Source organism: Lampetra fluviatilis, chromosome 9, assembly GCF_964198595.1.
Source record: "Lampetra fluviatilis chromosome 9, kcLamFluv1.1, whole genome shotgun sequence".
NCBI lineage: Eukaryota > Metazoa > Chordata > Hyperoartia > Petromyzontiformes > Petromyzontidae > Lampetra > Lampetra fluviatilis.
Genome location: NC_136283.1, coordinates 3,597,931 through 3,612,780, shown reverse-complemented (window position 1 = coordinate 3,612,780; position 14,850 = coordinate 3,597,931).

Genomic DNA, 14,850 nt, shown 5'->3' with positions numbered 1-14,850 from the left:
ATAGAAGCAAAAAAGCCTTTATTATGGAGGTTAATAGTTTTCACTTATGAAATATTTTCAACACCCACACACAGTTTGACATGTTTTGTGTATTTAAAGTTTCGCTCGTTTAATGTTTTCAATTCACGACTGTTTGCAGTCCCTATTATTAATTTCTACCAAGTTATGTTATTCCATTATTCCCATTAAAAAAACTGAAAATAAGTCTTATTATGGTAATAAAACACGATGAAAAAAAGGCAATTTAAAAATAATCATGGAACGCTATAAGACAATTACTAGTAGCCTGCATTTTAAGATCCAGTCTCGTGTTTTATGTTAAATATGTTTAACTTTCTTTTGAAGTTATGCATTAAACTGAGTGAGGCAAGTATTCGTATTTAACATGACTTCTTTCAAATTAAAATGTATACCACATCTATTTACAACAATCAGGTTTTTAGAATATGATAATTATGAAGGCGGATTCGACATTAAAAATGATTCTCTGAAAGGATAATTATAATAAGGCTCCACTTTGGTTTTCATACATCAAGATACTTTATTTCTGTCATCAGCAGGAGACGTGCCGAGTGTAGCTAATTCCATTCTGTGAATTAATCCCATCCTGTGTTAATTCAAGAGAGTGGTTTCTACGGAACATGAGCAAATTAACTTGGTGAAAAGCTTCATTCAATACTGAAAACGGTGGGGACTTGCAACAGTAGGTTGCATTACTGACCGAAAGGCTTAATTACATTATCCAGCCGGACATCTCTTCTTTGCCGAGATGTCCTGGCCACGCAGAGTCGTTGCTAAAGTGACCACGGCAGTCGCAGCTAAATTTCGATTTAAAGTTTTCGTGACTGCAGGGATTCATATTCCTTTTGCGCAGATAATTACACCGTGTAACAAAAACTGTATTTTTTTGTCCCTGTGTAGTGTTATTGATTAATTGCTTATGCCTCAAAACGTACAGAAAATGGCTATTATTCCCCACAAACTTTGCTTTTGTGACCAGGACAATGCTATTTTGAAATGTACCTATTTTCAATGAGAAAACATGTGCATTTGTGTCAATACTTCACATAAAGCCCTGGTCACAGAAGCAACGTTTGTGGGGAATAATAGCCATTTTCTATACTTTATAGGCATAAGCAATTAAAAAATGACACTACCCAGGGACACAAATCGTGTAACATAGTGTTACCCACCCGCCCATCGTGTGCTGTGTTGGGGGTGGGGGTAGATGCATATGCTGCCAACATTGTAAGGGCCAACCCCTATGTAATTGGCCTTGTATAGAGCGTGGCCTAGCCCTAAACTATAACCCTTGAGCTCAACTGCCAATCCAGAGGAGATGGTTATCAGGCTGGACTCTTAATCCAGAGGTCGCCTGCTTTGGAGTGTGAATCGGGCACATCATACATGGGTGCTTCCACCCCTGCCCTGTTGCTACATTTTTATTCCCCCAGCAACAGCCAGCCCCCACCCCGAGCCAGAGACAAGTTGATTAAAACGTGCGAGCCCATATTGCGTTTGAGCCAAGAGTATTATAATTACGCCATGGCCTATAACCCGCATTCTTGGAATTGTGTTCCAAAGGGATTGTCATCAACGGCGATTAACAATTCACTGCTGGATGAAGGCCTGAATATTTGCAATACCGTGTTTCATTTCACTTGCTCCATCTCCGTGATGGCCGTTGTCTTGGGCACGCTCCGTGTCTTGGCTGTCACTCCCTCGTTAAATTCGCCCATCGGCCATCAAAGCTTCTCGCGAAATCTCCTGCCCCCAAGCCCACAAACTCTTCTTAACAATCAAAATAATAATGTTTCAAAATTTTGTTTGTTCTTTGAGCTATTTCTTCTCCCTTCCATCTGTGTAATTCCTTATGGACATGTTTCCATGCTTTATTGTTTATTTGTCATTTTACATATTTGCCAGAAGTATGTCGTGGCAGGCAATATGCAGCAATGGAAAATTCCATCGCTTTCCATGATCAAATTACATTTTCCTAAACCACTCCACCCTGCGTTTGGATTGCCTCTTTATTTCAGGACTTTGATCCCTATCCACCTTCAACATTTACTCCAGAGATATACATATTAATTCTGTAGTGTTTTCTAATTACGTGGATACAACCATTGTTTTCTTTTTTCGAGTGACCTAGCTTCACATACATTAAATAATTTATTCTAATTAATATCCATTGGACGTTGTGTTGACTGTAATAAGAAAAAAATGTGAGACATTTAATACTCCATTGGAACCTCATTTGCCAGTAACAAAATATGATAATTGGTTTTTTACCCTTTTATCTGGCAACAAAACTGACACCTTTTTTACAAGGAGTCATGTTTGCATTGACCACAATACCTGCAGACGGAATGCAAACAAAAAACATAACTCTGATAATGTATGCACTGTCCTTGAAATTGATTGGTCCTTGAAATTGATTGATCCACGGGTGTGGACCAATCAATTTCAAGGACAGTGCATACTATATCAGAGTTATGTTTTTTGTTTGCATTCCGACTGCAGGTATTGTGGTCAATGCAAACATGACTCCTTGCAAAAAAGGTGTCAGTTTTGTTGCCAGATAAAAGGGTGAAAAACAATTATCACGTTTAATACTTAAAATACGTAGACTTTCGCGACCAACATTATCATTCACGATTCATTTTTGGGTAAGTACGTGCGAGTAAAATGGTGTCGTAAACCCGTCCTCCACCCTACACAGCTAATCCATAACGTTGTCACGTGGTGAACAAACGCGCCGACTTTTGAACTGCTTCAGCAGCACCACTGGTAATGCTGGAGAGCAATCCACGACAATTAACACTTTTGCACAACATTTCCTGAATAGGTTCCTCTATTTATATGTATGCTTTCATATCTCCAATCCACCAATGGAAAAATGTATTCTAATTTTGCTGTGAATAGTCTAGGTGAGGGTACGTCTTCTTGCCTGGCTCCGATTCTGATGTGTTTCCTTAGGGGCCGCCCATAAATGACGTCACGCACCTGGGGGGGGGGGGGTCAGACATTTTTGACGATGGGGGGGGGGGTTGAGAAATGTGACGTCACATCAAAATGCGCAACTTTAAATAAATATAGACAACACGTTCTACTTAATTAAATAGACTTTTTAATAAATGTTGTCTCCTACAACATCAGAGTGCAACGCCACATTAAATACGCACTATAATGGCAATAGTTTAAAGCGATTTGAAGCATGTTTTATTTTGTGGGGGGGGGGGGCATAGCTTTGTGACGTCATATTTGAGGGGGGGTCTGACTTTTGTGACGCCGTATGACGAAGGGGGGGGTCAAACATCGTCTAAAATCGCGTGACGTCATTTATGGACGGCCCCTTACTCTATAGGCAACGTCAGTGTAGTTGTTCCAGAGTTATCATTGTTTCCGTTTATATCTATATATTTTTTTCATGAAAGCTTAATGGATTGTAAGACCGTGGATTATTGCATCAGTTTCTGCTGATAAAATACATTTCTAAAGTCTCTAAAATCCAGTGGGAAAACAATCGTAATATTTTCTTTTGTCTTTCCATAGTCTGATTGACAGGTATGTATGTTGGCAACGGTATAAAAAAAATTCTCCAAATTTATTTATCGCACATGGTTGGTTCGTCTCTAAATTGTCCATCATGTGGTTCCTTGTAACATCCATGAATGCTTTAGATGTGTAATAGTAATCGAATGGGTCTGTAAGCAACCGAGCCTTCAGTAACCTCTGTTAAGTCATACACACACACACTTAGATACCACTAACCGTGGAGATGCCGTGGTGCAATGATCAGCGCACTGCACTTGCAATCCAGAGGTCACCGATTCAAGCTCCGGACTTGGCAGTTGAAACGATGGGGCAAAGTTTCTTGAATCTCCCCGCCTCTCTCCACTCGGCAGTATAAACGTGTAATGTAGCTCTCAGAGACACCGTCTTGTCCAGTTACATGTATATTTATTGTGAATAAAGTCCGCCGACTCACTGATGACTCAACGAGTAACCGTGAGTGACTTGTACACACCTGGGTAACTTCTGTGAGTCTACGCTACGCTCCCTGTGTAGCTGGCTGGCTACACAGGAGCGGACGCGTGGTAATCACGGAGACAATATTAACTCTAGCCTTTCAAGACTACAAGGTGCCGAATCCAAGATGATGAAGATGACGCGCTTCAAGATTACGACAGCGACGACCGCTCCTTTGTTCCCCCACAACAGCAGCAGCAGCAGCCCAGAGCCCCGTTCCACGTCGGCTTTTATCCCCCTCAAGACCCGGCCACGCCCTTTTTCCAGAACCCTCTCTCACCGCATCTGGCCTTGTCTGTCCGTCCCAATTACTCTTTACGACCCTTCAGGTCCCGTGCTTATCCTAACGCGACCCCGTCGCATCAATCATTATTAACTACCACTTAAGTCCCATATTACCCTTACGTGACCCTGCCTGTTCCCGTCACGTTAATTAGTAACCACGGCCACAGGGGGCCGTGCTGTCCCCACATCCCCCCCCCACCCCCCGTACTGTCCTTCCAAATGTATTCATGTGTACACCATCGCTAGTAGACCGGCAGGTCGTGTGAGACGGAGTCAAATCTGAGTCCTCCCACCTCCTCCATGTCCGGCCAACTTTGAAGGCAAGCGACGTGACCAAGTATTTTGTGTGTGGAGCTGCGATAGCAAAATGTCATCACCCTCGCTTTGTACGCAGGAGGTCGTGGGTTTGACCCCGGCGCGTGTATATTTGGAGTTGGCAAGTTCTCCCCGTGGTCATGTGGATTTTTCTCTCCGGTTTCCCCATCCACATTCATTCAGCTACGATAAATTCGTACACATGCTATAAGCCACTCTGATGAGCTATCGCTTTTGGCAAGGTCACCTCTGAGAAAGAGATCATGGCTCAGTGGGCTTTACCTGGTAAATAAAAGAAGTTAAATACTGTCGTATTTTTTGACCACTAAACGTATTTCGCCATGTTTGAACATACCATGTCTAATTTTGGGTAGCATATGAATATGGACGATAGACATGAAAGTGGATGAGTGGGAGTTTAAGACAGCAAAGGTTTATGCATTTTATTTGGAGCTAATGCGGTGAAGGTGTGGTAAATTTGGGCTTCTTTGAGGGAGGAATATTGTTGGCGATAGGGATTATGGGTAATTGTGGAGGCAGACACAGGAGGGAATTTGAGTCGTGAAAAAATATCGACAGAAAGAGCCAATTGAACCTTAATCAAACGTAGAAATAGTATGTTTATATACGAACCTTAAATGTGTGTGTGTTTTACAGCCCTTTGGATAATGAGGTATTTTTAGAAAAGCATTTCAGACACGTCAAAACTGACAACCACAATAATGAGCTGTTAATTAAAATGTCAAAATTAAATACAATTAGCATGTGTGGGGAGCTGTGTTGCAGTGATATCTTCCACTGTGTGCTATGAACCTGGCCACATGAGTTCATTTCACAGCCAAGACTAATTTCAGCAGAAATTTGGTGTCAAAACCTGCCATGGGCTTCCCCTAAGTCCACTCCGACTTCAAATGTGTACCTGATGCGGGGTGTAAACACCAGCATTGGTGCTGACCGTGCCAGCCCCTCGTGCACCATTCCAGAATTGATAATACAGTCGAACCCCTCTTAACGACAGTTATTGGTTCAACGAAACTGGTCGTTAAGCGATCAGTCGTTAACAGGGGCGGTCGTTAAGAGGGGTTTCTACTGGACGTGCTCACTAACAGCCACTTGCCTCAACAGCCTCAATGGCTCGGTGGTGGAATAATTGGCTTTTTGAACATACGTGTGGCTAATAAAAATAAAACATAATAAAATAAAATTCTCACGGCAGAGGACGGCTGCTTGCGTTGTGGCCGAAACGTCGTGAGAATTGTATTTTATTCTGGTTTATTTTTATTATTTTATTATTTCCCTTCTACGTGCGATTTACCGAAAGAACCAAGAAGATATTTATTTTCTTTTTTAACTGTGCACACATTCATATGTATGCGATCTAACCCCACAAAAAGAAGGGTGGTGGTGGTGGGGGAGGGGGAGAAGGGGGAAAACCTCTACTCTGAATAATATTGCTCGCGAAAGCCGACCTGCTAAACTGTACACAATTGTTGCACACCTGCTGCGCTGAAGCATTGACAATCGGCACCCTCGCGATGGCAATTCCAGCGCGCTCACCGCGACGCCTCGGCAACACCCTCGGCTAATGAGCTCGAGACAAACGAGGCTGCGTACGAGGATGTCCCTGAGAGTCAACGCCTCGCCTCGCGCACAATCGAGCGATGCAAATGACGCCCCAGGCCGCGAGAGGGTTGGTTTATTCTTCTGTTGATCAATCCCGTCAGCATGCGCCGTGTTGCCATTATCATATTCTTAGGTTTTTTTCGGTAAAGTCACGTAGGTAAGAAATTAAAATGAATAAAAGTAAAATAAAAAATAAAATAAACAACCGACGGTCCTACCTGAAGACGGAAGCTTGTGTTGCCTCCGAAACGTCGTGATTTGTATTTTATTTTTATTTTACTTTTATTAATGCAAATTTTTTACCTACGTGACTTTACCGAAAAAACCTAAGAATATGAATCCTTGCAGTCACGAAAGCTTCAAATCTAGAATCGCCATTATCACGTTGAGCAGTGACAATGAATTCCATTACAATTTTTACAACCACCCGCCCCCACCCCCCCCCCACAAAAAAGCTCCCTTTGGGGGGTGAACACCACATTTTTGCAATTGTTGAAGAGACCGAACACACATTCTGTACTTCATTGTCGACATCGCGTGTCCTTCAGCGTGCTTGTGGGACATGTGAAATAATTCCATGTTGATGTGTTTGTGTGAGCTCACGGAGCAATGGAATGTTTTCTAGGGTTTTGAGTGCGCTGCATCCATATATTTTATTATTTTCTATTGATGTCAGTCGTCTATAATGCAGCCCTCCCAGGAAGAATTATTGCCGAACTTAAGCACGAGCTTGACACGGGCAGAGCGCCCGTGTCTTGCCCGCCGATCTGTTTTCGGGGCGTAGCACGAGACGTCTGACGTTTCACTCCACGCTCTGGGACCTTCTTCAGGAATTCCTACAGGGGGTGGGGGTGAGGGAAACGTCGGAACATCAGGCCAACCCCCCCCCAACCCGAAACTCGCGCATTTGTGATAACGGCACGGCCGTGACAAGCCTACGGCAGGCAGTGTAACCGGTGCGGTTTTGTTTGTAAACAGATGGGAACGAGTGTGCAATTTACCTTGAAGAAAAGCGAACAGCAGCAACAATAGCAGAAGTAGCCGCCGCTTTTCCTACGAACAATAACAGGATTCACTGCGAGACGGGAATGCTCGTGCAATCTCGTCAAGTGGACGTCCACCCACCCCCACACCCACCCACCCCACCCAACGTTGACTTTCAGAGACTCCAAGTAGCGGCCCAAATCCACTCAGTCGCTCACTTCGGCGCACCGACCTTGTCAGTCGGCGCATATCCCTTACACGCCGCCCCCCCCCCCCACTGGATACTAATGACGGCTAGTGGTAATTAGTGGCCCAGGTATGCTCGAAGCGTGGGGATTTCCACGGACGTTTTAAATATTTCGTTTAGGAGCTGCTGAATGAGGTGTGAATTTGTTAACGGCCCTTCCCCGTGTTCTTCCCCCAGCTGTGGAAATCACTGCCATCAAATATTCGATCTGCTGAGTCCGTCGGCTTATTAAAATCTCGTCTTAAGATATATTTTTTTACTTAAAGGCCTTTTCTCCCGATTTGTTTGTGTTTTGAGAGTGAGGGGGGGGGGTTAAATCATGAGCCTGCGTGCTAATATTAGGTTTTAAAATTTCGTTTTGGAATTCTCTGTGCAGCGGCTTGCGACTTCTGGGCGAAACGCGCTTGATAAGTATAAACTATTATTGTTGTTAAGATATCTCGTGCGTTTTTAAACGTATCTTAACCACTCGTAGGAAAGCTATACTATATGCATATACCCAGTGAACCATAACAAAAGTCACCAATTGAAATGTATCATTGTTTGCACAATTGGCGCCTTGTTTGTACGTACGCATGTACGCATGTACGTACTATGCATGTACGAGGCATGCAACGATTAATTCCGGAACCGATTATTTTTGCTTGCAATTTACATTGAGTTAGCGGCGGCGGTGGCCACTCTGATGGAGGCCTTCATCAAGCGGTAGATTGACCACGGCAAATGATTATGATGATGATGTTAGGCTAACGTTACATTTGGGCTAATGGCACAAACACATCCGTGCAAATGACGTGCACACAAACACAAATGCGTGTGGTCAATGGTACAAACGCGAAGGCAGGATTTATTATCGAGTCCAACTGTGACCTCAATATTGTTGAGGGTGGTGGGGTGTAATCGTTGCGTGATGATGATGATGATGACGACGATAATTGGTACTTCACGTTTCGTCCAGGGTCTCGGGGATTGATGCAAGGCCGACGACATTCCGGAGTCTAATACAACACGAGTGGTGGCGGGGGGGCAGCGAGAGGAGGAGTGTTGCATGCGACGGCTGATGCGTGCGACTGGTGCTGGTGATTCAACTGTGGATATTGATTTGCACGGGGATACTGACCGCTTACCTTCTAAACAAGAATCAGATGATTTCTGACAATGTGTTTTTCTTTTGAAGGGGGGGGGGGGTTAGAAATTGATGGGTGGTGTTGGGGAGGGGGGCATCACGCATTCGTATTTTTTATTAACAGACGGCATTGCACGAATGATTTGAAACGTTACGTTTGTGCACTCTCCCGTCAGTTTTTTTTTCAAACCAAGGTTTGGCAAACCTTCATTAATTCTAGTCCCGTTTGGTTGACCATGATTCACATTCTATCTGTTATCAATCAAATGATTGCGATGTGCAATTACGATACGAATGGAGAGCATTGGGGTGTGTAGAAAGGTGGCCTTCGTTTGTTTAACACGTCGGCTTTCGCGACCAAAATTATTCATAATAAAGGTTTTTGGGTTAGATCGCGTTATTTATAAATGTGTCGTAACCCTCCACCACCCGACACGGCCAAACAGTAAACAAAATGCGTCACGTTTACAAAGGACGAAATAATTCACCTCTTTAGCCCACCGGTGTGTTGTAGAGCGAATCAACATCATTTAAAATTTGAGTAGTACGACGTTTCGCTGGTAATTACTATCAGCTTCATCGGGCGATTTGCCGGAATGGTGAAGTTCTCCTCTTGCTCTCGGTCTTAAATAGAGCAGCAGCAGGGTGACGTCATCATTTAATTCAATTATTATGGCCCTTGTTTGTTTATGAGTATTCAAAGATTGGAAAACCCGTGATATGAAATGACAGCATTCTGTTCTGTGTTCATATATAATTGACATAATAATTATGTTTCTTACGCAGCATTCCTAAATTGTCCTTTAAAATTATAATTAAACGAATATCTCATCAAGTACAATACCCGTGTACATTAAAACGCCACTTTGCATCTTGAACTAATTAACAGCAACTGTTGATCGTGGACTTGCAATGCAACTCAGTGGACGCAGGTGAGAGCAGGTACTCTTGCAAATGAGACTCTCTATCCCTGGTCTCTTGAGGTCTCACCTGGTTCAACAAAAATCAACTTCAAACGCGATCGTAGCCGCTCTATTGTCGCTACAGGTGCATGCATTCACACTCGTTTCAAATTAAACATCTTAGCACAACTGTGGCCTCACTGAGCCAACTCTCTATACAGAACTCATCCCTCCCAATAACAAAAGACTTCAATTTGCTCAACTTCTGCTAAACGTTCATTCTGCATTTCTGGCAGGATCTTTGCATGTGGTTTCCTAATGGGTTCTATTTTTAAATCCTTTATATTAAGTTCACTTGCTTGCGTGCTTGCGTGCTTGCTTGCTTGATTACGACCGTGCAAATCTTTCGGCAGTTTTTTAACCCACTTCTCGTGATCCAATCGAGCTGACATTTTCTACACAGACTCGTTGTGCGTGACAATTAATTTTCGTGAAAATATTTTTCCAAAATTGTACACTGTTTAGGGGAAAATAAATAAATATGTAATTACCAATTGCTTAATGCTGGCAGACAATCATCTGACCCATAGGTGGCAGCCATCTCAAGCCAGAGGACGAGAGGACTCTAGCCGCCACGCATATAAAGGATTTATAGTGATAAGCTTTGTTTTTACGGGTTAATTTTTTGCACGCTCTTAACGCTCGGAGGAGGAAATGCTAATGACGGTTGATTACATTTCGTTCTGTTGCCATGGCAAAGTCTCAATGCATGCCGTGGACGTCAGTGGCTTCACTGCCAAGCAGAGTGAGAACACGTGGAGTGATTACGACTCCGTTTTGTGGTTCGGTAATTATACTTTCCGTGTGTTTGTGTTCTATCTCTCATCAACCGATACGTTACTCGTGGTATTTTGAGCGAATGCTAATCATTGCAACCTAAATTGTGCTTTTGTTATGTATAAAATATTGTTGATTCCACATCCTCCCTCGCATCATTCATTTTTACATTTCATTTTCAGTTATTTATTTCATTTATTAGGTATTATCCTTAGGTATGACTCGGTGCAACCGCAACAAAACAAAAACATGAACAAGAAACATCTTAAAGTGACTACATGAAACAGAAAAATCCTGGAAAAAACAGCAAAGTCTTCCAGAAAAAAACACCGCATTTCAACGCTGTGTGCAAAAATCCCAGTGGGATGCAAGTCAAACAATAACAACCATAAGACACTGTAGATTAAAGTTAGCAGGCATTAGCAGGGAAATCGACGGCATCAGGCACACGGGACTCACCAGAGCAGGCGGGGGTTGGGAGATATTGGCCCGCTCATTTCCGTTCTGGGATCAGGTATTTAAGACTCTTCTAAGATTTAGGGATGGACCCCATGTACGCGCTGTATTCTTCTTTCATCGCCGACTAATTTAATCTCATTCGTTAAGAATTTAAAATTCGCAACGGTCCCATTGTCGTGCCTTTGCGTAGCCCGATGAGAGCTCGTTTGGCGAATGTGCCCGGTTGAAAATATACACAGACTCGTAAGTTCGGGAAACATATTTTTAACACATTCCTGCGGAGGGAGCTGGTAGGAACGTTGGGTTGCTCGGTCAATGGGCAGGGTCAACAGCGGCGTGGTGTATTCCGTAAATATGTCCGACTGTGAGGGCGGGCACAAGCCGGCGTGAGTAGGTTAAACGTTGAATTTTATAAGGGCACCACGGGGTGGCCAGCCCCTCCCCACCCAGCCCCACCCCTCCCACCCAGCCCCACCCTCCCCACCCAGCCCCTCCCCACCCTCCCCTCCCCACCCAACCCCTCCCTCCCCTCCCCACCCAACCCCTCCCTCTCCACCCAGCCCCTCCCTGCACGACGGACGGACGGACACAATAATCCCCTGTGGGCTGGTGTAACCAAGAGATTACTACCAGTAAAACCACGCTTACACCGTGCACAATATCATTGCACTGGCTGTGGGTGGCTAATTGCTCGGGATGGACACGCGACGCTGTATTGCGTGCATTGCAAGAGAGGCCCGTCGATTTGCGACGCTTTTAAAGTGAAAATCCAAAGGCTCCCTGACATCTTCTTGGTTCTTTCTGTAAAGTCACGTAGAAGGGAAATAATAAAATAATAAAAATAAAACATAATAAAATAATTCTCACGACGTTTCGGCCACAACGCAAGCAGCCGTCCTCAGGTGAAGAACAGGTCTGTCGGAAAGACAGCGTCCCTTCTACGTGACTTTACCGAAAGAACCAAGAAGATGAATCCCTGCAGTCACGAAAGCTTTAAATCCAAAGGCTCCCTGACATATTTTTTTATTCTATCAACGGTAAGCCAGAGTCACAGTGACGCGGAACGGCTTACTCCTCCGAGTAATAACATCGCGGGAGTCTATATGATTTTCACTTGAGCAGCATTGCAGGTTGGTGAGAATATCTTGCGATGAAATCAAACGTCGCACGTGCGCGCCCTCGCCAGCGAATTGCGCACACCAGCTGCGGTTACCTTGGACGGTGCGATCTTCATCTTGACGATTCAAAGGTTCGTAACTCCAAACACATCCGTCTGCACCTCAGTCACCCAGTGAGTCAGATATCCGACGACGTCCTGTAACACCGGGCAGCGGAGGATACAGATGTTGCTAATAGGTGGCTCAAAGGCGAGGGCACTGCTGAAATACTCGAACCCAAATATAACAAAATCACACGCACGTACTGATGATTATGTACAATCCCCCGGCTGTTACTGCTTCGCAGTGGATGGTAACGATGGCGTGTTATTTTTCGGAAAGGAGTAGATCGTGTCTAGTTCAAGTTCATTTATTAGGTATAGCCCTGTGAGCCATTCGGCTCTTGAATAGGGTGCAACCGCAACAAACAAAAGACAAAAACACGAACAAAAAACATCTTAAAGTGAATATGTGACTGAGTGCAAACAGAAAATCCAAGAAAAGACAGTAAAATATTGCAGAAAAAGCACCGTACACAAAAATGTCTAACAGAGTAGTTGTCAATTTTAGAGAGAGAGAGAGAGAAAGTAACTTTCCCACAAATGACTAATGACTTACTGTCAGACTAATTCCCACTTGCATACCGATGCTACGGCTCGTGCTGAACATGGACAGCTGCTGCCAGTTGTCCCCTAGGCTAAAGCAACTAACATTAGGCACTTGGAATGATTAAGATGAGAAATGCCATTGGGCGCCTTAAAATGCTTTGGGGCTTTTAACTGCACAGTGGCAAACCCTCATTCCCCGATTAAGACCAGCAGTACGTTTTCGCCCGGTATGTGCGCGGCCAAGTCTAATTATGGTCTCATGAGAAATGCCGCTTATTTGTTTATTCATTTTGAATGGGGGAAATTGATTTTACATATATTTTTTTGTAATATCCGACATCACTAAATACAGGAAAAAAACATTGAAAGGTCTTACATATTTTGGGAAAATAACAATCGTGTTACACATTGACATGTTTTTTTTTTTGCAATAACATCGTCAAAAAAATTCAAAACAAAAGTAACAATACGATATAATCAGCGATTCACAGTATCTACGCACAGAGTTACTAAAGATTGCGCTGTCAAAGCTCCGCGTGGGCGACCTAAAATGAACAACAGGCCGCGGCAAATCTCTAAAGCACAGACCACGAAGCTCATGCCCTCTCGCTCGTAACGAGAAGCAGCTGCAGCGGTGTTGATTAATAATCGCCGCTTAAACCGCGTGCTAAATATAAATGGCCAGTGAGCGCGCAGCGGTTTCGGACAGCCGGACATCCCCGTTCACCATCGCGTGGCTCGTTGAGCACCTTGCCATCGGTGAGAGTGCCAACGGTACGCTTCAACATTCTTGAGGTGTGCAAGCCAGACTCCCCTATCCCCCCCCACCAACACCACCACCACCAGACCCCCATCACGAATCAAATGTCTGTGGTTCTAGATTTGAAGCTTTCGTGACTGCAAGGATTCATACTCGTTTAGTTTTTTTTCGGTAAAGTCACGTAGGTAGAAATAAGTGAGAATTATTTCATTATGTTTTATTTTTATTATTTTATTATTTCCTTTTACGTGACTTTACCGAAATAACCAAGAAAATGAATCCCTGCAGTTACGAAAGCTTTAAATCGAAATAAAAATAAATAATTAAAATAATAGAAATAATTATAGAAATAAAATAATAAATCACGACGTTTCGGAGGCAACACAAGTCTCCGTCATCAGGTGGGACCGTCACAGCTAAATTTACTGTATGTATCAAGTGATACATTGACTTTACATAGGCTGAACTATTGTTTTGTACTTGCAATATTCTTACACGGGCTACGAACCAGTGAAGCTAGAACACGGCTGCTAATCCGCTGCTGCTGTTGTTGTCATCATTGCCCGTTGTGTGCAAAGATGCCACTGCCGATGGTCTTCCACGTGCTGTGTTCGCGGCGGGGTTAGACACGATGCGTGAGTGGCATTTCCTCTGTCTCGTTATCTCGTTATCTCTACCGCATTGGTTCCACTTGCAGCTTGATGTTTTTGAAGGAAGGTGGTTGCCCGTTGAGACTTTAATTGTGTTCGAGGTTGGCTCTCTGTCTCCAATCTTGGAGTGACGTTGGCTCTCGAGCTGAACTACGCCGTGGTCAACGCTTGAACGCCGAATCCAGCGCTAATGATGACCCCCCCCCACCCCCCGCGGCTTCCCGTGTCAAACGTCGCGCAGTGAAGCTGCGTCGACTTGTCTCGCGCTTATATGCGGCGGAGACGCCAGATGTATGCACAATCACATTGTACATTTTATTTTTGTAATAGTCGTCTCTTATATTCGGTGGAGGGGTGGTATGAATGTGGCTGTATGTATGCTGAACTTCTTTCGCACTGTACGCAGTCAACCGTCCTAATTGGTGGTGCGGGGGGGGGTGAACAAACGAAACGCAAAAGGCAGTGCTAAAGAAACGAGTTTGTAAATCTGGACGACGACGACGATGACGATGATGATTTAGAAGTGCACAGCTCCCAGTGGGCTTCCTAATATCGGAAGGGAAGAACGTTCCAGACGGCCGCAGAAGCGCATCTGAAAGCGACGATGCGATGACCGCCGCCGTCTGTTCGATGGCGAGCAGCCAGAAGCCGCTGCCGCTGCTGCTGCTGGGAAAGACGTTCGGAGAAGATTCCTGACCACGTGAACTCCAGCGGTGATTCCACGAACTGGTCGTGGTCAAGCAAACCTCGTGACTGACATGGCCACGTGGAGGCTTTCATCCAACATCAGATTGACAAATGTCCCTATTTTTCGATTTAAAGCTTTCGTGACTGCAGGGATTCATATTCTCGGTTCTTTCGGTAA